Source organism: Triturus cristatus, chromosome 4_1, assembly GCF_964204655.1.
Source record: "Triturus cristatus chromosome 4_1, aTriCri1.1, whole genome shotgun sequence".
In the NCBI taxonomy this organism is placed as follows: Eukaryota; Metazoa; Chordata; class Amphibia; order Caudata; family Salamandridae; genus Triturus; species Triturus cristatus.
In genome coordinates this window covers 644,713,721-644,738,150 of record NC_140585.1, presented here as the reverse complement: position 1 = coordinate 644,738,150, position 24,430 = coordinate 644,713,721, and positions in this window count along the sequence as shown.

The following is a 24,430-nucleotide window of genomic DNA, read 5'->3' as shown; positions in this document are numbered from 1 at the left end:
GAAGGGGCGTGACGGAAAAGTGAGCCGGATATATATATATATATATATATATATATATATATATTCACTGAAAAAAACATGGGTTTCACACACGTTATAGTTAGGAATTAGCATTTAAAAAACCTTAGAAATTCAGTGAAAAAACCATAGGTTTCACACATGTTATAGTTAGCTGGACATTTTACTCGTAAAAAACCAATGAAATTGCCCCGTTATAGTTAGTTCAGCTAACTATAACTCGCGCGCCCGCAATGCACTGCTGATGACGTCACATATTACATCACTCATGACATGGTCAGTGACATCACTCATGACATCACTGATGACATCTCAAATGACATCACTGATGACCTCACTGATGACATCATCCAGTGAATGTGTGTTTTTCTGAAAATTAAATATGTTTTATATATGTATATCTCAAGGTCAATGGAAGAATAAATGGGTATATAAGTGTCTAAATGGATGCTTTGTTTTTGAAAAATGTATTGTGTAACTGACTGATTAAGTGTATCATAGTGAATACATGGCTTACTGTGTAATGTTTAAATATGAAAATATCTGTATCAGTCTCTCACTTTGTGTATAAGTGGTTGCATGGGTTGGTGAGTAGCTACATGGGTGTCTATATAGGTTATTAGTTGTTTTTTGAGTATCAGTCTGAGTGTCTGTATGGTTCGGTGGGGGGTATTATGTAGTGCATAGGTGCATGAATGAATGATTCACTCTTTGTGTGTGTTGAACACAGCATGTGTGCAGGACTGTATGGGTGGATGAGTGTGTGTATGGGTGTGTTAGTGAGTGAATGACTGTCTCAATAGTGTCTTTATCAGTAACTACATATGTTTAAAACTAGTATATGTGACTATTGGTGTATATATGTGAGTATATGTGAGAGATTGAAAGAGTTCCTGTATGAATAAGTATGTGTTTCTATAAGTGATTGTTTAAAAGACTAAGTATGTGTAAGTTTCTGTAGAAGTAAGTGTGGTGGTGTGTGTATAACTGTATATGCTAGTAAATGTATGTTTGATTCTTTATTAGCATGAGTGACTATGTGTGTGAGTAACTCTGTGGATGAGTGGCATTGTGTAACAGGATGTATAGGTGTATGAGTACATATGATGAGTGAGTACATGTATGAGTGACTGTATTGGACTGTTGGTGAATGAGTGGATGTTTATGTGGATCTTAGAATTACTGAATAGGTTGTTGTAACTGGTATTGGTATGTCCATTGTTTTGAAAATTTTAGTCTCTATTTTTGAATGTGTGTATCAAAGGTTATATTAGGGTGAGAGGAGGTCTGCCACTCTATCACAAGGATGATGTCATCAGTGAGGTCATCAGTGATGTCATTTGAGATGTCATCAGTGATGTCATGAGTGATGTCACTGACCATGTCATGAGTGATGTAATATGTGACGTCATCAGCAGTGCATTGCGGGCGCGCGAGTTATAGTTAGCTGAACTAACTATAACGGGGCAATTTCATTGTTTTTTTACGAGTAAAATGTCCAGCTAACTATAACATGTGTGAAACCTATGGTTTTTTCACTGAATTTCTAAGGTTTTTTAAATGCTAATTCCTAACTATAACGTGTGTGAAACCCATGGTTTTTTCAGTGAATTTGTACGGTTTTTTAAATGCTAATTCCTAACTATAACGTGTTTGAAACCCATGGTTTTTTCAGTGAATTTGCAAGGTTTTTAAAATTCTTATTTTTTTTTTTATTCTTCAATTTTTTCTAACATATTTTTAATTTAATTTTCTTACCTTTTATAAAGACTATGCTTAAATTTTTAAAATTCTTTAATATGTTTTATTTATATATTTTTTAAAATAAACATGTAAAATTTATTTCCAGTTTTTTTTTTTTTTTTTATTTTTTTTTTAGTACGCGTACCGTAAGCTCACGGTAAGCGTACGGTTTACGCAACGTCCGTAATCTTTCTACGCTGCTTGCGTATAGTTACGCACTTTGCGTAGCCGCGCGTACTGCGCGTGGGACGCGTGCGCGCTTACGCCACGCGCGCACGTTACGCGGAAGTGTCGGGGAGTGACTGTTATGCGCATGCGCGCAAGCGCGTGTCTTTTTTACGCGCATGCGTACTTTTTGCCGTAAGCGTACTGTAAGCGTACCGTAAGCGTACGGTAGGTCATGTGATCATGAAACACAACTTTTGATTGGTTGAAACTACTTTCAGTTCTAGAACTCTCCTACACCACACCCATTCCCCTCATTTCTGCTTGTGATCCCTTGGGAGAAGGAGCTGGTTTGTCTTTGGGATACGATGGCAGAACAGCAGAGCCCTTCTGAGAGTGAGGCTAGCACCAGCAGCACTGTCTTGAGGCAGAGAGCGAGGAAACAAAAGCCTTCTTATGTTTGGGATTATTTTACTTTTCCTGAAGGCCAGCAAAAGGTGAATGCACCCTTAGTTACTTGCAGGCTGTGTCAGCGTGTACTTTCTAGAGGTAATCCTGACAGGAAGTATTCCTTTGGGAATCACACCATGAAGAGACACCTCCAGGATGTACACAGAAGGACACATGGTCATCTTTTTGGAGGTAACTCTTCAGAAAGACGAGCCAGTACATCCACAGCAGCTCAGCCTGGACCATCATCTGCAGGGCTGACTCCTTCTTCTGCAGGTCAGGTGAGCCCTTCATCTGTGGGGGGAGAATCTCCTTTTGCTGGCCCTCTGGAAATTAACCCTCGGTTTGCGAGGGTTGAAGGACGGTGCGCCACTTGTCACGATCTAATTACTTATAGGGAGACCAGTGTTTCCCTGGTGAACAGTAAAATAGATCAGCACAGTTGTCGTACCGTCTAATATTCCCAATCTTTCTTTCCTCTGTCCCTGCATGAACACAACGGTTCTTTTAAGAGCCAACCTTATCTTTCATCTTTTTTTTACATATGTTTTTAAAAACTTTTTTTTATTTTTTTTTACCGTACGCGTACGGTGCGCGTACTTTTTTTTTTTTTTTTTTAAAAACACTAAAAATCATTTATGACATTACATTGACCTTGAGAGACTACAATTATTATTATTGACTTACCATACTCACTGAAAAAATATTTATTCATTTCTTTTTTTAAAAAATAGTTTTAAAAATGTTTGTAGTTTTCGTAAATTTTCTATATCTATCTGGAAAAAAAGGAAAAAGTATTAATATTTTAAAAACTTTTTATAATACAGTACACATATTTACATTTTTTCCCCAAAAATATTTTTGCCTTATTTTTGCTGTTTTCAGAATATATTGCATTTCACTATAAATTGTGAAAGCAATTGCATTCATCATTTTACAGCGGGCAAAAAAAAATACCAATCACAAAGATTGTATTAAAAAAGCCCTGATTCTTTTTTTACTTAAACTTAACATTATAGAAATGCATAATATTGTAAAAAAATATCATCTAATACCAATACTTATTCCTTTAAAATACCGTCTGATATGTTTGTTTCAGAAGTATAATCACAATATTATATCTCAAATAACTCCAAAAAACATCTGATTTCATTTCCTTTAGGCCAAATAGTAATTTTAAATTTTTGTTTGGATTAAATTACCAACGGTAATCCAATAAAATTCTAAAGTTTAATTTGTCCAGATCTCACAGATTCTCTGTAACATTTTGGTTCATGAAAATTTTTTGATTAATTTATTTAGTCCACAATAGAATTGGTTACTTTTCCACATGGCCAAATAGTAATTTTTTAAATCATTTTTGAAAAAATTTCCAATGGCAGTCCAATAACATTCCAAAATATAAAATGTGTAGAAGTTACCGATAATCTCAAAATTATTGGTTTTTCAAAATTTCATTAAAAATTAAAAAAGTCCACATTACAATTGGTTATCTTTCCATTAGGCCAAATGATAATTTAAAAAAAAAATTTTTTACAAAATTGCAATGGTAATCCAGTAAAATGGTAAAATTGTTTTGTCCAGATCTTGCCAAGTCTCTCTAAAATTTAGGTTTCAGGAAGATTAGATATGAATTTGCTAAATCAAAAGGCAAACGTTGTTTGAAAATCAATTGAGAATCATTACACAGTGTCCAGCCTTTTTCACATTTAAGATAAACTGTGTAATGTCCAGAAGTAACAGTAGGTCCATCATGTCAAATTATTGCAACAGTTACAAAAGTTTTTCCTGAAATTGATAATTGCTGTCCTGTAAACTTCTTTATTAAAGTATCCAATTTTGAACCATCAGCTCTACATCGTTGCATCATTAAAATTACATACTGTCCGTATTCCTTTAAAATTAATGTTGAAAACATGTCAGAATTACACTCACCACATTTCATGCTATGATTAGCATCTTTAACTAATTTTGCAAAAGTGACTGTTTTACTCTCTGGCAATGTCAAATAAATAAAACTTTCATTATCAACAATAGAGCCACTTATATTATAACAATTATCACAACTATGTTCCCATTTATAAGAGAGACCAAAAAAAATGTCAATGGGAACTCCTTCTTCTTCCACTACCTGAAGAAAATACATCAAAAATTCATGTGCATCTTGCTGTTCATTTTGAGAAAACTGTGTTCGTCCTGAACATACATCTAAAAGTTTTCTAATGTCAGTAGCACTTTCTATTTGAGTTTTATCTTTACTCAGCTTTTGAAAAAGGAGACTCAGCTCTGAACAGAATCTTTTTCCCTGATTTACTATTATCTGCTCTTGCAAACTTTCCAGATAAAATGCAACATTCAGCACTACATTTGCGTAGCAGTTGACACCAGAGCTATTTTCAAAATGACATCCTACAACCTGTTCTTCATTTTCCTTTTTCTTTTTGCTTGCAATTACATCACTCCTCTTTTTTCCTCTTCTCTACATCTTCACTACAGATATTCTCATTTTTCCTTTTACGAGAAACTACACGTTTCTCCAACACAGGATACTGACCTAAATGAGGAGCATAGCTTCTTCTTAATCTATTATACTCCTTTACACAATTTGTATCAGCACTAACTTTTGATTCTTCAAAGTCTATCATGAATAAACCTGATAATGTTTTGACTCGTGACAAAGCAACATATGCCATACCTTCTTTGAACACAGTTGAACCAATGTTCACAAATGCACAATCTACAGTCAATCCTTGAGACTTGTGAATAGTTACAGCATATGCTAGAGAAAACGGAAACTGCTTCCTACGTACATATAAGTCTTTCACAAGCATAAAACGAACTGTACAACGACAAATATCTTTAACTTCATCTATCTGATCAAATTTTATTTTTAAACATTCAATTCCTTCTTTTTTCTGATAATTAATAAAACCCACAACTCTTCCCATCGCTCCATTAACTAAACCTTTCTCAACATCCAAATTTCTCCTTAAAAACACTCTACAGTTCATGCAAACATATAGATTTTTTTCTAATCCAGCTGTTTTGGAGATGTTCTTCTCTAGTGAGTCCAATTTATTTTTCAGTTTGCCTGTTACTGTGACAGTAATTCTTCCATCCTCAATTTTGTCCACTGCTTCCAATTTCCTGATCTCTTCCTTTTCCAATTTCAAAAGCTCCTCATTAAATATTGAGCATTCACGTAGAGTTGGCATTAAGCAGATGACACTTTTGTTTTCTGCAATATTCTTGTATATTTTCTCTGCAACTATTTCTTCCTTTGGAAATAAATTATGTAGCAGCCGACTCTGTAATGCTTTTTTGCCAACTTCTGTGAGTAGTCCAATTCTGATATCTTTCAGAATACTTCCATATTCTTCATCGTTTGCTTGCCTCATATTAGTTGTAAGTTCCTTGTACTCAAAGAAGGACCAAATATTTGTATTTCCGATGCTTCCCAATGACTTCTTCGTGTCTTCATGTGTCACAGTATTAAACACTGGTTGTCCTTTAACTGGAGTAAGTTGCAAAAGATCTCCAAAAACTATGACGTGTTTTCCACCAAATAACACGTCATAGTCTGTCTTCAAAATTTGCTGCATTCTTAAATGCACAAAGGCAAGCATTAAGTTTGATACCATGCTCACCTCATCAATAATGAGAACTTGCATCTTCTTCAATACTCGTGAAACTTCCAAGGATGCTTCTCCAGTTAGCTTGTTGAATTGTATTTTGTTCTCATGCTCCACTGGTAACATTAGCAAACGATGTAAGGTGATTCCTTTTATGTTATATGCTGCTAACCCAGTTGGAGCAGTAACCACACAAGACAAAGTAGAATCCGTTTTTTGCTTTAGGTAGCTTCTGATAACTTTAATTAGGAAACTTTTTCCAGTGCCAGCTTGTCCGCTTACATACATCCTGATTGGATGAAATGATGTGCATGAGCACTCTTTTTTTACATGTAGAAATCCGTGATCAATTTTGTTTTTGATCTCTTCATAAATTTGTTGCTGCTCTTGATTCAGTTGTCTTTCCAAATTTTCTAAGTCTATAAATTCTTCTTGAGCTTGATTCATAGCCGTTTCCACTTCATTCATGGCTATTGATGCTTCATTTTCAACGATTGGTTGTCCTAGGGGATCTCGACTGTGTGTTCCTGAACTTTGGCTGTCCTGAGAACTGTCTCTAGCTATTTCTGCTGCAATTGTAGTTTCCTGTTCAATTTCTTCATTTAACATTTGCAGATAAGTTGTGAATGTATTGCATTGTATGCTGTCTTTGCAAGCATTAAATGAATCCTCATAGCTTTGAAATTCTCCCAGTAGTTCATCCTCTGTACGCCATGGTTTAAACAACTGTAAAAGAGGCAAGTAGTAAAATTCTTTCTTGTCGGTAGTGTCGCAACTCAGCTTCCGGTGATTTATCAAACTTCCTTTGGTTTGCTTCACCAAACATCCTTCTTCACCAACAACTTTATATTTTCCATTATTAATGTCTTCTGCAGCTTTCCGTGAATAAATGTAGTTCTGCAACACTTCATAGAGACACATGTTCTCCAGATGATGACTTCTCTTGGGATAATATGTGTCCAACATGTTTGTTTTCAATATATCTGTACTTTCTGGGTCATTCTCGGCCAAATATTCAATTTCTCCAACAGATTTCAGTACCCGATTTCTCATTGCTGCAAGGCCTAAACTTGCCCAAATTATTCTTCTTGACTTCGAGTAGAGACTTGCAGAAGATAACCTATCTGAACATTCGTAGGATCCAATTTCTCGATGCGATAACATCTTCAAACTGAAACTGTACAGCGTCTTACTGACAGTCTTCTCGTGAGAAATCTCTTCCCACATTTCCTTCAATTCTGTTTTTTCTGATTTCGTAATGTAAGACGTTACATATCGTGCAACAGCAATGGAATTGTCAGCTACATACTGTATATCCATGTTAGCGTTCCACATGGATAAAATGACTGGGTTGTAGTCATTTATATTTTTTGATTCTTCTTTTCTTTTAAGGTTGTAGGTATTCTTAGGTGATTTTCTTGTGATAGTATGTCTCACAGCTGACATAAAACTGTTTACTCTTCCATTTGAAAGAACAGGTCTAGGAAATCCAAATCGACATTTAGAGTAGTATTTTTCTTTGCTCTTGTATTTCCGTCGACAGTATTTTCCACACCGATGACTTTGGAAACGTAAAACTTGCTCCTTTAACTTTTTCTCTTCTGTGCTTTTTGGTATAGCACATGTTGCATATTCTTCAATGTAAGATAACACTGCTTCATCAGTATCTGTTCCAAACTTTGGGGCATCCTTGATCCACAACAGCATATGAATATGAGGAGCACCTCTTGCCTGGTACTCTTTTCTCCAAAAGAAATCCACTACTTCTCCAAGGGGTGGATTTTTTTTATTGCAGATGAAGGACATCATAGCCTCCAATCTATGATTGAAATATCTGCAAACATTAACCGGATCCAATGAGCACAGTTCTCCTGCTGTCTTGTATTCGATGTTTTTAATGTTTGAATTGGCCTCTCGTAGAAAATCCAGTAAATCATCCCAAGCGTACTCGGCACAGCTTAGGGTAAGGAACCATGTTGGTGTTCCTAAATTGCGTAACATGCATTTTAGTTCACCATGGCGTCGGTACCAATATTCATTTGTCCCACGCTGACAAGCCATCAGATTGATCAGTTCTGTTTCCAAATGATCATCTCGGTGCTGCACTTTCTCCATAAAATCCTTAGCACACACATTTTGTAAATGTACTCCACTTTTTAAAATGTGATTTACTGCATAAGACAGTGCAGACAAGTCGCTTTCAAATAAAAGATGGAACAAATAAGGAATACTTTGTCGAAATCTGGGATCTTCAGCATATAGTCTTGTAGTCCGATACTCTGAAGCTGGAATCTGTTCTGGACGTTCATCGTATCGTCCTCCTTTTCCCGTAGGAAACAGCTGGGGAAAACATCGAGCTTCCAAGCTCTCCTCCCATACACTCACGGGAGTTCCTTTTGCTTTCTTCATCTGAAAGAGATCAATATTGTCTCCCATAACTTCTTTCGAATGAAGAGGATGTATGCTAAAATGTTCATAAATTTCTTCTTCCTTTGTCTTGTCCACTTTTTCAATTTGTCCAGTTGGTGTTTCTGTGTCTTCTTGAAAATCTTCGTCTTCTTCTTCTTCTTCTATATAAATTGATTCATACCATTTGTTATTTTTTTTCAAATACAAATTTGCTCTTTGTACTTTCCGCACATCTACCAGCTCCTGCCAAATCTTCTTATTCTTTGTAGGTACACCATTAACCAGAATAATTAATGGTTCAGTTTCCAAAGTATCCGCATCAATAGTTTCCATATTTTTTTTCAAATCCAAGGGCAAATACACCACTCTACCTTTTAAACCTCTCAGTAAATCTGAAGGAGGTAATTTACCAGTTTTGGGCTCCATACGTACTATGGTCTGGAACGGATGAACACATTGAATGAGTATAGACTCATATGTATTTAATTCAGAAAGTTCAGCAGGAATAGCATCCAATTCTAAATTATTATGTACAGCTCTGGTCGGCATTCTATTTTCCTCTAACTTGTTGTAACAGTATTTACAAATACGCTGATCTTCACCCAATTCAAAACAATTTTCAAGAAATATATATGTGGCAAAATCCTTCCACTTATAATTATCTTCATTTTCACTCTTTCTGTAGAGATCAACATTCCTAGTTTGTTTTCTATAATGAGTTCTGCGGCAACAAATACAAGTAACATTTGGTCTTTCATTAGAGACTATTGCAAATTTTGTTATGTGATCATTAAATGTCTTACTTACAGAAGGTTCTACATTCTCTTCCACTTCTTCCTCATTTACTGTGTCCTTCTCTGCACTGTTTTGTTCAGGACCAAAGTAACAAAACTGAATTTCATCAACAACCTTCTCTACATCTGATACCGTTCCTCGGAACAGAGCCCTATTCAATTCATTTAACTTTATTGCTGGACTTTTGGCAAAATACAACCGTCTCACAAACTTTCTCATTTCAGTATGATGAACAGCCAGCATCCTAAAATGATGGAAAACACTATTGCACACTTTTCTAGATAGACAAGCCAGAGAATGACCCTGCAAACCAGTATTCTCTCTCACTCTGCATGGATCCAGACTTTGAAGCACCTTAATCTTCTGTTTTACACTTTTTTTGCTATATTCTCTTAGAAACTCTCGAAATCTGTCAATAGATTCCTGACGCACAGTGCAAATACTACTACAATTCCAAGTGTACACTGGGGCTTTAGGACGTCTCCCCATTGCCTCATCTGCCATCACTTGTACCTCATCTCTTGGAACCATTATCTCCTTCTCCATTATGCAACCATTTTTTACTTCGTATGAACGACCTCTGGTGTCAACTGCATGCAGCAAACTATTACTTTGAAAATAGCTCTCTTCATTAAAAAAAGGTTCACTACTTGAACTATGCATCCACTTTCCTAAAAACACTTTACAAAAGTTTGTTCTGTTCACTACTCTTTTGCTTTTGCTTTGTGATTTCAGTACATTAACCATTTTATCTAATGTACGCATCCTATTCAAAATTAAAATGAATAGTTTCCTTTTTAATTCTAATGCTTTTGCTGCAATGGCTTCAATTTCTTTTTTTCTCTTATAAAATTTAGCCTTTTGCTTATATTTCTTCACATCCTTTATCAAATTGGACATAACTCTTCTCTGAAACATTTTTCTACGTATCTCTTTAAACGCTGTTTTTCTGTTTATGTAAAACTTTTCAGTTGCAGAAGGTATATTTGCATTAACTAAATTCTCAATTTTTTGCTGTTCTCTTCGTTTTGTTACATTCTTTCCAGGACAGATATTTTGTACATTTTTCTTTGTTTTGAATATTTTTTTAAGAAATTGTTTTTTCTGCTTACCAGAAGATTTTTTCTTTTTCCCAACATGAGCATCTTCTACTAACTTTGGTCCTCCAGTTGTCTTCAAATATAGTTTTTTTTTTAGCGTTTTTTGAACTCTAGATTTTGTAGGCATCTTAAATTTTGTTCACTGTTCTTCAGCAATACCTGAAAAAAACTAAAAAAAAATCCTTTATTGTATTTAAATATATTACTACATTTCTTTTCACAATAGTCACAAAACGAAATTTCTATGCCAATTTGAATGCACACAAACTGCTCTTTTTTTTGGGCAAGTGAAAATCACTTTTACAAACTGTCACATTATGAAACCACTTTTCAGATTTTTTAAAAAGCCCATGTCCAGAGTGCTACACTCCAGCAAGGGCAACCAGCCTTAGTGAAGCTGAATGTATTTGCATTACAGACTGAAACCTGAAAACCCCACTCGCTTGTAAATACTGTGCATGACTATACATGGCAAGCACATGGGTGTGTGCTAAGACTCTGCTTCTTCCCCCAAAAATTCGCTCCCCCTTTCCATCTAATGCAACTGTGAAATCACCAGAGCAAGACGCAATAAATCTCTGCCTATAATTCCTCTATGCACACAGAGTCATGTTTTCACATTAGTCCCAAAACGAAATTTCTTTGCCAATTTGAAAGCACACTTACTGCTCTTTTTTTTTCGGCGCAAGTGAAAATCACTTTTTACAATTGGAAATCACTTTTACAGACTGACACATTATGAAACCACTTTTTTTGATTTATTTCAATGCACATGTCCAAGCTGTTTTTTCAGACCACCACCATGTGTATTCTCGGTGACTGCCTACACTCCAGCAAGGGCAACCAGCCTTAGTGATGCTGAATGTATTTGCATTACAGACTGAAACCTGAAAACCCCACTCGCTTGTAAATACTGTGCATGACTATACATGGCAAGCACATGGGTGTGTGCTAAGACTCTGCTTCTTCCCCCAAAAATTCGCTCCCCCTTTCCATGTAATGCAACTGTGAAATCACCAGAGCAAGACGCAATAAATCTCTGCCTATAATTCCTCTATGCACACAGAGTCATGTTTTCACATTAGTCCCAAAACGAAATTTCTTTGCCAATTTGAAAGCACACTTACTGCTCTTTTTTTTTTCGGCGCAAGTGAAAATCACTTTTTACAATTGGAAATCACTTTTACAGACTGACACATTATGAAACCACTTTTTTTGATTTATTTAAATGCACATGTCCAAGCTGTTTTTTCAGACCACCACCATGTGTATTCTCGGTGACTGCCTACACTCCAGCAAGGGCAACCAGCCTTAGTGATGCTGAATGTATTTGCATTACAGACTGAAACCTGAAAACCCCACTCGCTTGTAAATACTGTGCATGACTATACATGGCAAGCACATGGGTGTGTGCTAAGACTCTGCTTCTTCCCCCAAAAATTTGCTCCCCCTTTCCATCTAATGCAACTGTGAAATCACCAGAGCAAGACGCAATAAATCTCTGCCTATAATTCCTCTCTGCACACAGAGTCATGTTTTCACATTAGTCCCAAAACGAAATTTCTTTGCCAATTTGAAAGCACACTTACTGCTCTTTTTTTTTCCGGGCCAAGTGAAAAACACTTTTACAGACTGACACATTATGAAACCTTTTTTTTTAATTTTTTTAAATGCACATGTCCAAGCTGTTTTTTCAGACCACCACCATGTGTATTCTCGGTGACTGCCTACACTCCAGCAAGGGCAACCAGCCTTAGTGATGCTGAATGTATTTGCATTACAGACTGAAACCTGAAAACCCCACTCGCTTGTAAATACTGTGCATGACTATACATGGCAAGCACATGGGTGTGTGCTAAGACTCTGCTTCTTCCCCCAAAAATTCGCTCCCCCTTTCCATCTAATGCAAATGTCAAATCACCAGAGCAAGACGCAATAAATCTCTGCCTATAATTCCTCTCTGCACACAGAGTCATGTTTTCACATTAGTCCCAAAACGAAATTTCTTTGCCAATTTGAAAGCACACTTACTGCTCTTTTTTTTTCCGGGCCAAGTGAAAAACACTTTTACAGACTGACACATTATGAAACCTTTTTTTTTAATTTATTTAAATGCACATGTCCAAGCTGTTTTTTCAGACCACCACCATGTGTATTCTCGGTGACTGCCTACACTCCAGCAAGGGCAACCAGCCTTAGTGATGCTGAATGTATTTGCATTACAGACTGAAACCTGAAAACCCCACTCGCTTGTAAATACTGTGCATGACTATACATGGCAAGCACATGGGTGTGTGCTAAGACTCTGCTTCTTCCCCCAAAAATTCGCTCCCCCTTTCCATCTAATGCAACTGTGAAATCACCAGAGCAAGACGCAATAAATCTCTGCCTATAATTCCTCTCTGCACACAGAGTCATGTTTTCACATTAGTCCCAAAACGAAATTTCTTTGCCAATTTGAAAGCACACTTACTGCTCTTATTTTTTCCGGGCCAAGTGAAAATCACTTTTACAGACTGACACATTATGAAACCTTTTTTTTTAATTTATTTAAATGCACATGTCCAAACTGTTTTTTCAGACCACCACCATGTGTATTCTCGGTGACTGCCTACACTCCAGCAAGGGCAACCAGCCTTAGTGATGCTGAATGTATTTGCATTACAGACTGAAACCTGAAAACCCCACTCGCTTGTAAATACTGTGCATGACTATACATGGCAAGCACATGGGTGTGTGCTAAGACTCTGCTTCTTCCCCCAAAAATTCGCTCCCCCTTTCCATCTAATGCAACCAGCCTTAGTGATGCTGAATGTATTTGCATTACAGACTGAAACCTGAAAACCCCACTCGCTTGTAAATACTGTGCATGACTATACATGGCAAGCACATGGGTGTGTGCTAAGACTCTGCTTCTTCCCCCAAAAATTCGCTCCCCCTTTCCATCTAATGCAACTGTGAAATCACCAGAGCAAGACGCAATAAATCTCTGCCTATAATTCCTCTATGCACACAGAGTCATGTTTTCACATTAGTCCCAAAACGAAATTTCTTTGCCAATTTGAAAGCACACTTACTGCTCTTTTTTTTTTCGGCGCAAGTGAAAATCACTTTTTACAATTGGAAATCACTTTTACAGACTGACACATTATGAAACCACTTTTTTTGATTTATTTAAATGCACATGTCCAAGCTGTTTTTTCAGACCACCACCATGTGTATTCTCGGTGACTGCCTACACTCCAGCAAGGGCAACCAGCCTTAGTGATGCTGAATGTATTTGCATTACAGACTGAAACCTGAAAACCCCACTCGCTTGTAAATACTGTGCATGACTATACATGGCAAGCACATGGGTGTGTGCTAAGACTCTGCTTCTTCCCCCAAAAATTCGCTCCCCCTTTCCATCTAATGCAACTGTGAAATCACCAGAGCAAGACGCAATAAATCTCTGCCTATAATTCCTCTCTGCACACAGCGTCATGTTTTCACATTAGTCCCAAAACGAAATTTCTTTGCCAATTTGAAAGCACACTTACTGCTCTTTTTTTTTCCGGGCCAAGTGAAAATCACTTTTACAGACTGACACATTATGAAACCTTTTTTTTTAATTTATTTAAATGCACATGTCCAAGCTGTTTTTTCAGACCACCAAGTGAAAATCACTTTTACAGACTGACACATTATGAAACCTTTTTTTTTAATTTATTTAAATGCACATGTCCAAGCTGTTTTTTCAGACCACCACCATGTGTATTCTCGGTGACTGCCTACACTCCAGCAAGGGCAACCAGCCTTAGTGATGCTGAATGTATTTGCATTACAGACTGAAACCTGAAAACCCCACTCGCTTGTAAATACTGTGCATGACTATACATGGCAAGCACATGGGTGTGTGCTAAGACTCTGCTTCTTCCCCCAAAAATTCGCTCCCCCTTTCCATCTAATGCAACTGTGAAATCACCAGAGCAAGACGCAATAAATCTCTGCCTATAATTCCTCTATGCACACAGAGTCATGTTTTCACATTAGTCACAAAACGAAATTTCTTTGCCAATTTGAAAGCACACTTACTGCTCTTTTTTTTTCTCGGGGCAAGTGAAAATCACTTTTTACAATTGGAAATCACTTTTACAGACTGACACATTATGAAACCTTTTTTTTTGATTTATTTAAATGCACATGTCCAAGCTGTTTTTTCAGACCACCACCATGTGTATTCTCGGTGACTGCCTACACTCCAGCAAGGGCAACCAGCCTTAGTGATGCTGAATGTATTTGCATTACAGACTGAAACCTGAAAACCCCACTCGCTTGTAAATACTGTGCATGACTCTACATGGCAAGCACATGGGTGTGTGCTAAGACTCTGCTTCTTCCCCCAAAAATTCGCTCCCCCTTTCCATCTAATGCAACTGTGAAATCACCAGAGCAAGACGCAATAAATCTCTGCCTATAATTCCTCTATGCACACAGAGTCATGTTTTCACATTAGTCCCAAAACGAAATTTCTTTGCCAATTTGAAAGCACACTTACTGCTCTTTTTTTTTTCGGGGCAAGTGTAAATCACTTTTACAGACTGACACATTATGAAACCACCATGTGTAACTACAACAAAAACAATTCCCATTTCTATTATTCATTTCTTAAGTTACCACATACATCCCCTCTCAAACTGTAAACTCACCTTTAAAATTAGTTAGTTGTGAAAGAAATGTGACACTCAAACAGCAGATTATCAGAGCCAGGATCTCTGTTGTGTTCACCTCTCTCCTCTCAGCAGAACCAGATAATGGCAAACTTTCCCTCTTTTTTTCCACACATATACTTGTAAGTTTCAAATCTCAGTGCTTCCCCCTTTTTTTCAAATGTAATCACACATTTCTATTGGTTGAAAACCAACCCTTTTCCAAAAGTACCCTTCCCCCAACTTGACTTCTGCCTAGTACCCTTCCCCCAACTTGACTTCTGCCTGCTACCATAGCAACAGCTCATGGAACACTGCTGTGTGGAGTTAGGTCAGAAGTTCGCCACACAATGTTTCAATTCCACAGAGCAAGAGTGCTTGACTTTTCAAACCTTACAGCAAATCCATAGTACTGTTCTTTGGTTACACATTTTTTTGTACCAATACAAAACATGCTTCTATTAATTTACACATACAGCCTAGTTTTTTTTCTAGAATGGTATGAAACAGCCAATCAGTTCTTTTTGTTTTGTTAAAAATATGTATGCCTCCATTTCCAAACTGTCTTTCTTTTCATATTGCCATTCTACTGAAAGACACCTCCTGAGTGCATCCAGTTCTCCTTTGAAGATGTTCACAGTGTGGATTGTAGGGCACAGCTATGTCTTCTGGAGTGAAAAGTTTGCAGAGAAAACAGGTATGGTGAGAGACCTTGCTTTGCCAAATGTAGACATTAAATGGATTGGTCAGAGAGGGTTAAAGTGGCACCAATTGATGCCATTGGTGAAATCCTTCATTCAAATCCAACACCCTGACCTCATAATAGTGCACTGTGGTGGCAATGACCTAGGCACTTTGACTGGGGTAGGTCTGGAAATGCTTATGAAGGACACCTTTGCACAACTGTTTACACTTTTCCCTAAAACTGCCTTTGTGTTTTCCAACATATGCCAAAGGCAAAAATGGAACTGGTCCAATCATTTCTGTCCGCAGATTGACAAAGCAAGAAAGCACGTCAACAAATCTGTTTCTGCTTTCCTCCGTGACTATGGTATGGGTGCCATTTACCACAACAACTTGCGTTATGACATGCAAGACATTTATAGAGGAGATGGTGTGCACTTCAATGATGAAGGGAACAGAGTCTTCCTCTTGAACCTTAGACTCTGCATCGGTACTTACTTGTAGGTACCACTAAAAAAATGACTTCATAAACACAACAGCTCTTTTTAGAGCTCCCTAATTTCTAAACTCTTAATTCGTCATTTCATTTATTCATTTTTATTTTTTTTAACCGTACGCTTACCGTAAGCTTACCGTACGCGTACCCCGTGATTTTTAAAAAAATCAATAAATGTTTTTTTTGTACTTTTCTGTCCTTCTTTGACCCCCTTACAAATGTTAGGGGGTCTGTAACTCTCCTCCTTGCCCCCTTTTCTTGTTTTCACTCTTTTTTTTTCAGAGTGAAACACAGAAAATGGCGGCCGCCGCTTCCTGGTTTCGGCCGATTCGAATGTTTACTAAGATCTAAGAGCCAATCAGAATCGCGCTCGCGCACGCCACCGTACGCTTACGGTAAGCGTACGGTAAGCGTACGGTAAGCGTACCGTAAGCGGGCTCAGATATATATATTGATTTAAACGCTATTTTCTCAGAATCTACTGAACAGATTTACACCAAACCTACAAAAGGCACTTCCTTGACCTAGGGACTACCTCTCTGCCAAATTTTGAGTAATTCTGTTCAGCTGTTCGGGCTGTAGCTCGTTCTAAAGGTCCTATGGAAAAATGCATGGGAAAAACGCGTTTTGGGACCCCCCTTTTATCTCAGCCCCCGCTTGACGGATCCCCCCGAGACTTTCAGGGTAGGAGCGGAGCGTAGCGCCCCACCTATTTTGAGAAATTCGCGAGGATTCGTCGACCGGCGCCAAAGTTATTCAAAATAGAATGTTGAGGTTTTCCTATGGAAACGTGGTCCTAACTATAACTACCTACTGGCGACCGCCAGTAGGTAATATATATATATATATATATATATTCACAGAAAAAAACATAGGTTTCAGGCACGTTATAGTTAGGAATTAGCATTTAAAAAACCTCAGAAATTCACTGAAAAAACCATAGGTTTCAGGGGTGTTATAGTTAGCTGGACTTTTCACTCGTACAAAACCATTGAAATTCCCCCGTTATAGTTAGTTCAGCTAACTATAACTTGCGCGCCCGCAATGCACTGCTGATGACGTCACATATTACATCACTCATGACATGGTCAGTGACATCACTCATGACATCACTGATGACATCTCAAATGACATCACTGATGACATCACTGATGACATCATCCAGTGAATGTGTGTTTTTCTGAAAATTAAATATGTTTTATATATGTATATCTCAAGGTCGATGGAAGAATAAATGGGTATATAAGTGTCTAAATGGATGATTTGTTTTTGAAAAATTGATTGTGTAACTGACTGATTAAGTGTATCATAGTGAATACATGGCTTAGTGAGTAATGTTTAAATATGTAAATATCTGTATCAGTCTCTCACTTTGTGTATAAGTGGCTGCATGGGTGTCTATATAGGTTATTAGTTGGTTTTTTGAGTATCAGTCTGAGTGTCTGCATGGTTCGGTGGGGGGTATTACGTAGTGTATAGGTGCATGAATGAGTGACTCACTGTTTGTATGTGTTGAACACAGTATGTGTGCAGGACTGTATGGGTGGATGGGTGTGTGTATGGGTGTGTTAGTGAGTGAATGACTGTCTCATTAGTGTCTTTATGAGTAACTACATATGTTTTAAACTAGTATATGTGACTATTGGTGTATATAAGTGAGTATATGTGAGAGTGAGAGATTGAAAGAGTTCCTGTATGAATAAGTATGTGTTTCTATAAGTGATAGTTTAAAAGACTAAGTATGTGTAAGTTTCTGTAGAAGTAAGTGTGGTGGTGTGTGTATAACTGTATATGCAAGTAAATGTATGTTTGATTCTTTATTAGCATGAGTGACTATGTGTGTGAGTAACTCTATGGATGAGTGGCATTGTGTAACAGGATGTATAGGTGTATGAGTACATATGATGAGTGAGTACATGTATGAGTGACTGTATAGGACTGTTGGTGAATGAGTGGATGTGGATGTGGATGTGGATCTTTGAATTACTGAAGAGGTTGTTGTAACTGGTATTGGTATGTCCATTGTTTTGAAAATTTTAGTCTCTATTTTTGAATGTGTGTATCAAAGGTTATATTAGGGTGAGAGGAGGTCTGCCACTCTATCACAAGGATGATGTCATCAGTGATGTCATCAGTGATGTCATTTGAGATGTCATCAGTGATGTCATGAGTGATGTCACTGACCATGTCATGAGTGATGTAATATGTGACGTCATCAGCAGAGCATTGCGGGCGCGCGAGTTATAGTTAGCTGAACTAACTATAACGGGGGAATTTCAATGGTTTTGTACGAGTGAAAAGTTCAGCTAACTATAACACCCCTGAAACCTATGGTTTTTTCAGTGAATATATATATGTATATATATATTCACTGAAAAAACCACAGGTTTCAGGCCTGATATAGTTAGGAATTAGCATTTAAAAACCTTAGAAATTCACTGAAAAAACAATAGGTTTTAGGGGTGTTATAGTTAGCTGGGCATTTCACTCGAAAAAAACCATTGAAATTCCTCCAATATAGTTAGTTGCACTAACTACATCTCGCGCGCCCGCAATCCACTTCTGATGATATCACATATTACATCATTCATGACATGGTCAGTGACATCACTGATGACATCTCAAATGACATCACCGATGACATCATCCAGTGAATGTGGTTTGGTTTGTTATTTAAATATGTATTATATATACATATAGCAATTTGCATTGAAGAATGAGTGGATATATAAATATAAATACCTGGATGGAGGATTTAGTAGCAGTGTGATTGAATGTTTACTTGACTAATTTATAGTGTCTCTCTAAATATATTGGATAGTGACTAAACTGTGTGAATATCTGTATCACTTTGTCAGTTGTTGTGTAAACTGCTGCACCAGTTGGTTACTAGCTACGTGAAAGTCTATATTAGTTATAGATTAGTTAACTGAGTATTTGTATGGGAGAGTGAATGTGTGTGTGGTTCGGTGGGGGGTGTGTGACAGCCCAAAGATGTGTGAATAGTTGATTGAGTAGGTATATGAAGTTAAAACTACAAGTTATAACAGTTGTTTGGGTGAGTGAATATCCTTATGGGTGTGGTGATGAGCCAATATATGTCTCAATGGTACATGTCCAACAAACTAGAAAAATAAAAGCCAGTGTATGTGTCAGTTGTTGTATATAAATAAGTATACATAGGACTCAGTGATTGTATGAGTGACTGTATGGTTAACTGTATACTTGTGATAGTGTTTTATAACACACTAAGTATTATTTGAGTTATTATCTATATGAATAGATGAAGTGGTGTTTGTATAAGTGTATAGCTAAGTAAAAGTAAGTATGACCCATTGTTTGCATAAGTGAGTAGGATGACAGGGCTCAGATGAAGTTTTGGAGTACGCTCCCTCTCTCGGTCCCTGGCCGAATAGCATTGGTTAAGATGGTGATATTGCCCCGTCTACTGTATTATTTTGCTAACCTACCCATCTATGTCGCGGCATCCTTCTTCGCGGGTTTGGCGCGATCCCTTCGAGACTTCATATGGGGTGCCGCGCGACACAGGGTCGCGTTGTCCAAACTGTATCTCCCCGTTGGCCAGGGGGGACTTGCAATGCCATGTTTCGAACACTACTACCTGGCAGCGCAGCTTCAGTGGATAGCCCGCTGGCTGGCGGACAGAGGTCGCGAGGACACTGCAACTGCGGTGACCCCCCCTCTCTCATTGGCAGACCTCCTTGGGCTCTTCCATCCGGCTGCGGGGATGGCGAGGCCTGCGCTGCTCCTGCTAGCGGTGGCCTACAAATGATACCGTCGGTGTCTCCGTCTTTCCCGATCTAAGGCCCCTTATGCCCCGGCTATACCACTTGAGGGCTCCCCTGGTGGGCAGGGGGTGCTTGGGGCTTCGGAGTTGGAGGACTGGAGCGCTGCTGACATCCACACCTTAGGAGACCTCTACCGAGATGGGACTATTCTTTCATTTCCCGCCCGGGCGGAGGAGACGGGTCTAGCCCTGGGCCAGTTTCTACGCCACCGGGCCTTGGTGGAGACGCTGTTGGAACACTGGGGAGATCTGAGGGAGGAACCAGAGCAACATTTAGTGGTACAATACTTTCATATTATGGGGAGGGGGAGGCACCTGGTTAAATGGTTTGCGGCGGCTCTGCGAACACACGCGGCAATGAGTTTGGTGTCACTACGTGGAAAATGGGAGACGGATTTGGGTCGTCCCATGACTAACAAGGAGTGGGACGGGGTGCTACAGGGCCCGAAGAGAGTCCCTAGGAACATGTGCTTCCGCCAAATACAGTTCGTATCTCACGCCCGCATCTATTAACAGATACTTTCACCGCATAGATGCGTGTTGCCCCCGCCTTGCGGAGCCAGATGCTGGCCTGATCCATATGCTGTGGAGCTGTCCCGTGCTGAGCGCCTACTGGCAGACAATACGGGAGGCGCACTACGAGTGCACAGGGCGCGATGTTCCATTCGAGTGGTCAACCTACTTGCTGCATCTTTTCCACAGAACACCCTCCACAAAAGTCACCTCTAGATTCATAGACCGGGGATTGTAGTGGCAAAGTGTCTTCTCACCAAGCGCTGGAAGGCGGACACCCCACCACACATAAAGGCATGGCGCGGTTCCTTCCTGGTCTGGGCAAAGGCGGAGAGCGTAGCCCTCCGGAGGGAGGAAACATTGGGGCTCAGGATGACACCCATAGCGACCCAATGGGAGGAGTTGTTGCAATCCATGCTGCAATTGGGAGCGGCCGTCACGGAGGACAGTGGGGGGTACACTGAGGGAGCCGCGCTGGATGGCGAAGAGCTGTCCTGCCCGGCAGAGGGCCGCGACGCAAGATCTAGTAGCTTCAGTCAAAGTGGCGAGGCATAGGAACACACACAATACCGTCTGTACAGCATCTTGAACAGGGGGATGCGGGGCTTGAGAGGAGGTGACCCAAGGGGTGATGAGAAGAGGATACTTGGGCAAGCACCGGGCGCTGCTGCTGTTCTTATGGTTGATGTTCTGCAGAGGTGATAGTTTCCCAACTGCGTAGTCTTGTTACTGATAAAGGAATTGGTTATCTGTTTATGGTGTAATACCAGAAGGGAGTGGACACAGCAGTAATGCCTTTACCTTATAGTTCCCCGCATAGGGCAAGACTTCAGAATATACAGCGGTTCAGCAGTTGAGGTCCTGCCATGGGGGCCTTCAGTGTGGAAGGGACTTAAGAGATGTACCCATTGCTGCAGTGAATTGTACACGGATATGAATTTGTCACTAAACGTTATCTATAGCTGTATGTTATTCTGCTCCATGATGTGCTGTATACCATCTAAAACTCAATAAACAGATTTCTAAATAAAATAAGTGAGTAGGATGACTTCATAAGTGATTAGGATGTGTGCTGGTGTGTAATGTCGATATAGGTGTATAAGTATATTGGATAGTGTTCTATTGATCATTGACAGTATGTATGAGTGAATCTATAGGTAGGTGATTAGATGTGTGTATAGATCTAGGAATCACTGAGTGGGTGTTTAAAAACTTGTATTGGTGTGTCAATGGTTTTAAATCTGGCACTCTGTATTTTACAGTGAGTGATGAAAGGTTATACTAGTGTATGATGAGGTGTATCTGATTGTCACGTGGATGATGTCATTAGTGATGTCATCAGTGATGTCATTTGAGATGTCATCAGTGATGTCACTGACCATGTCATGAATGATGTAATATGTGACATCATCAGCAGTGGATTGCGGGCGCGCGAGATGTAGTTAGTACAACTAACTATATCGGAGGAATTTCAATGGTTTTGTTCGAGTAAAATGTCCAGCTAACTATAACACCCCTAAAACCTATTGTTTTGTCAGTAAATTTCTAAGGTTTTTTAAATGCTAATTCCTAACTATACCAGGCCTGAAATCTATGGTTTTGCAGTGAATTTCAAATGTTTTTTAAATGCTAATTCCTAACTATATCAGGCCTGAAACCTATGGTTTTTTCAGTGAATTTCAAAGGTTTTTTAAATGCTAATTCCTAACTATATCAGGCTTTAAACCTATGGTTTTTTCAGTGAATTTCAAAGGTTTTTCAAATGACAATTTTTGATATATTAATTGTTATACTGATTTTTTTTATACTGATTTACTAGATTTTTTAAACTGTTTATGTTTAGATATTTTATTTTTTTAATTACATTATACATTACAACACAAAATATACTTTCTCAGAATGAATTACTTTAGTTGAAATACTTTGCAAATAGGCAATAAACTTTTAAGTACAGTAGTTACAGTTGTTGCAATGGGCAACACAATTTCAAACACAATGCAACATTGAGCTCAATGTGAATTTCTAGTCAAATGCAATTAGTTACTTTATGGATTACTTTTCTTATCACAGGACTGGATCCTATATTCAGTCCTTGGACATCTCCTGTAAACAGTTGAGTAAAAACGTTTTAGTTACAGTAGTTATTTTTAAGGAATATTATTGTATTTTAAAAGTTGACACTTAGAACATTTTTCACATAAAATCACCAATGTTATCCTATGGCAGAAAATTCACTTAGCAGGGAAGTAGTGTTATCGTTACTTTTTCTTACTCAGTGGTGGATCCTTGATCCAGCACTGGCGAATCTCCTGTAAACAGTTGAAAGAATGTGTTTAAGTCATACAGACGATTTTTTAGGAATTTTTTTAGTTTGTGAAAATAGACACTTAGAAACTTTTCAGGTGAAAACCACACAATGGAATCCTATGGAAGGAAATACAAGTTACTGGTAAGTACGCTTAGAATTACATTTCAGGTGCAGTGCTGGTCTAAAAGATGCAGCACTGGGTTCTCTCCTGATAACAGGTGAGTAAATCGGAATTCGGAATTCGGCTGATTTTAGAGGAATATTTGTGCGTTTCAAAAATGGACACTTAGAAACTTTTCAGGTGAAAACTACACAATGGATTCCTATGGAAGGAAATACAAGTTACTGGTAAGTACGCTTAGAATTACATTTCAGGGTCAGTGCTGGTCTAAAAGATGCAGCACTGGGTTCTCTCCTGATAACAGGTGAGTAAATCGGAATTCGTAATTCGGCTGATTTTAGAGGAATATTTGTGCGTTTCAAAAATGGACACTTATAAACTTTTCTGGTGAAAACCACACAATGGATTCCTATGGAAAGAAATACAAGTTACTGGTAAGTACGCTTAGAATTACTTTTCAGGGTCAGTTCTGGGCTAAAAGATGCAGCCCTGGGTTCTCTCCTGATAACAGGTGAGTAAATCGGAATTCGTAGTTCGGCTGATTTTAGAGGAATATTTGTACGTTTCAAAAATGGACACTTAGAAACTTTTCTGGTGAAAACCACACAATGGATTTCTATGGAAAGAAATACAAGTTACTGGTAAGTACGCTTAGAATTACTTTTCAGGGTCAGTGCTGGCCTAAAAGATGCAGCACTGGGTTCTCTCCTGATAACAGGTGAGTAAATTGGAATTCGTAGTTCGGCTGATTTTAGAGGAATATTTGTACGTTTCAAAAGTGGACACTTCAAAACTTTTCTAGTGAAAACCACACAATGGATTCCTATGGAAAGAAATACAAGTTACTGGTAAGTACGCTTAGAATTACTTTTCAGGGTCAGTGCCGGGCTACAAGATGCAGCCCTGGGTTCTCTCCTGATAACAGGTGAGTAAATCGGAATTCGTAGTTCGGCTGATTTTAGAGGAATATTTGTACGTTTCAAAAATGGACACTTAGAAACTTTTCAGGTGAAAACTACACAATGGATTCCTATGGAAGGAAATACAAGTTACTGGTAAGTACGCTTAGAATTACATTTCAGGGTCAGTGCTGGTCTAAAAGATGCAGCACTGGGATCTCTCCTGATAACAGGTGAGTAAATCGTAATTCGTAATTCGGCTGATTTTAGAGGAATATTTGTGCGTTTCAAAAATGGACACTTAGAAACTTTTCTGGTGAAAACCACACAATGGATTCCTATGGAAAGAAATACAAGTTACTGGTAAGTACGCTTAGAATTACTTTTCAGGGTCAGTTCTGGGCTAAAAGATGCAGCCCTGGGTTCTCTCCTGATAACAGGTGAGTAAATCGCAATTCGTAGTTCGGCTGATTTTAGAGGAATATTTGTACGTTTCAAAAATGGACACTTAGAAACTTTTCTGGTGAAAACCACACAATGGATTCCTATGGAAAGAAATACAAGTTACTGGTAAGTACGCTTAGAATTACTTTTCAGGGTC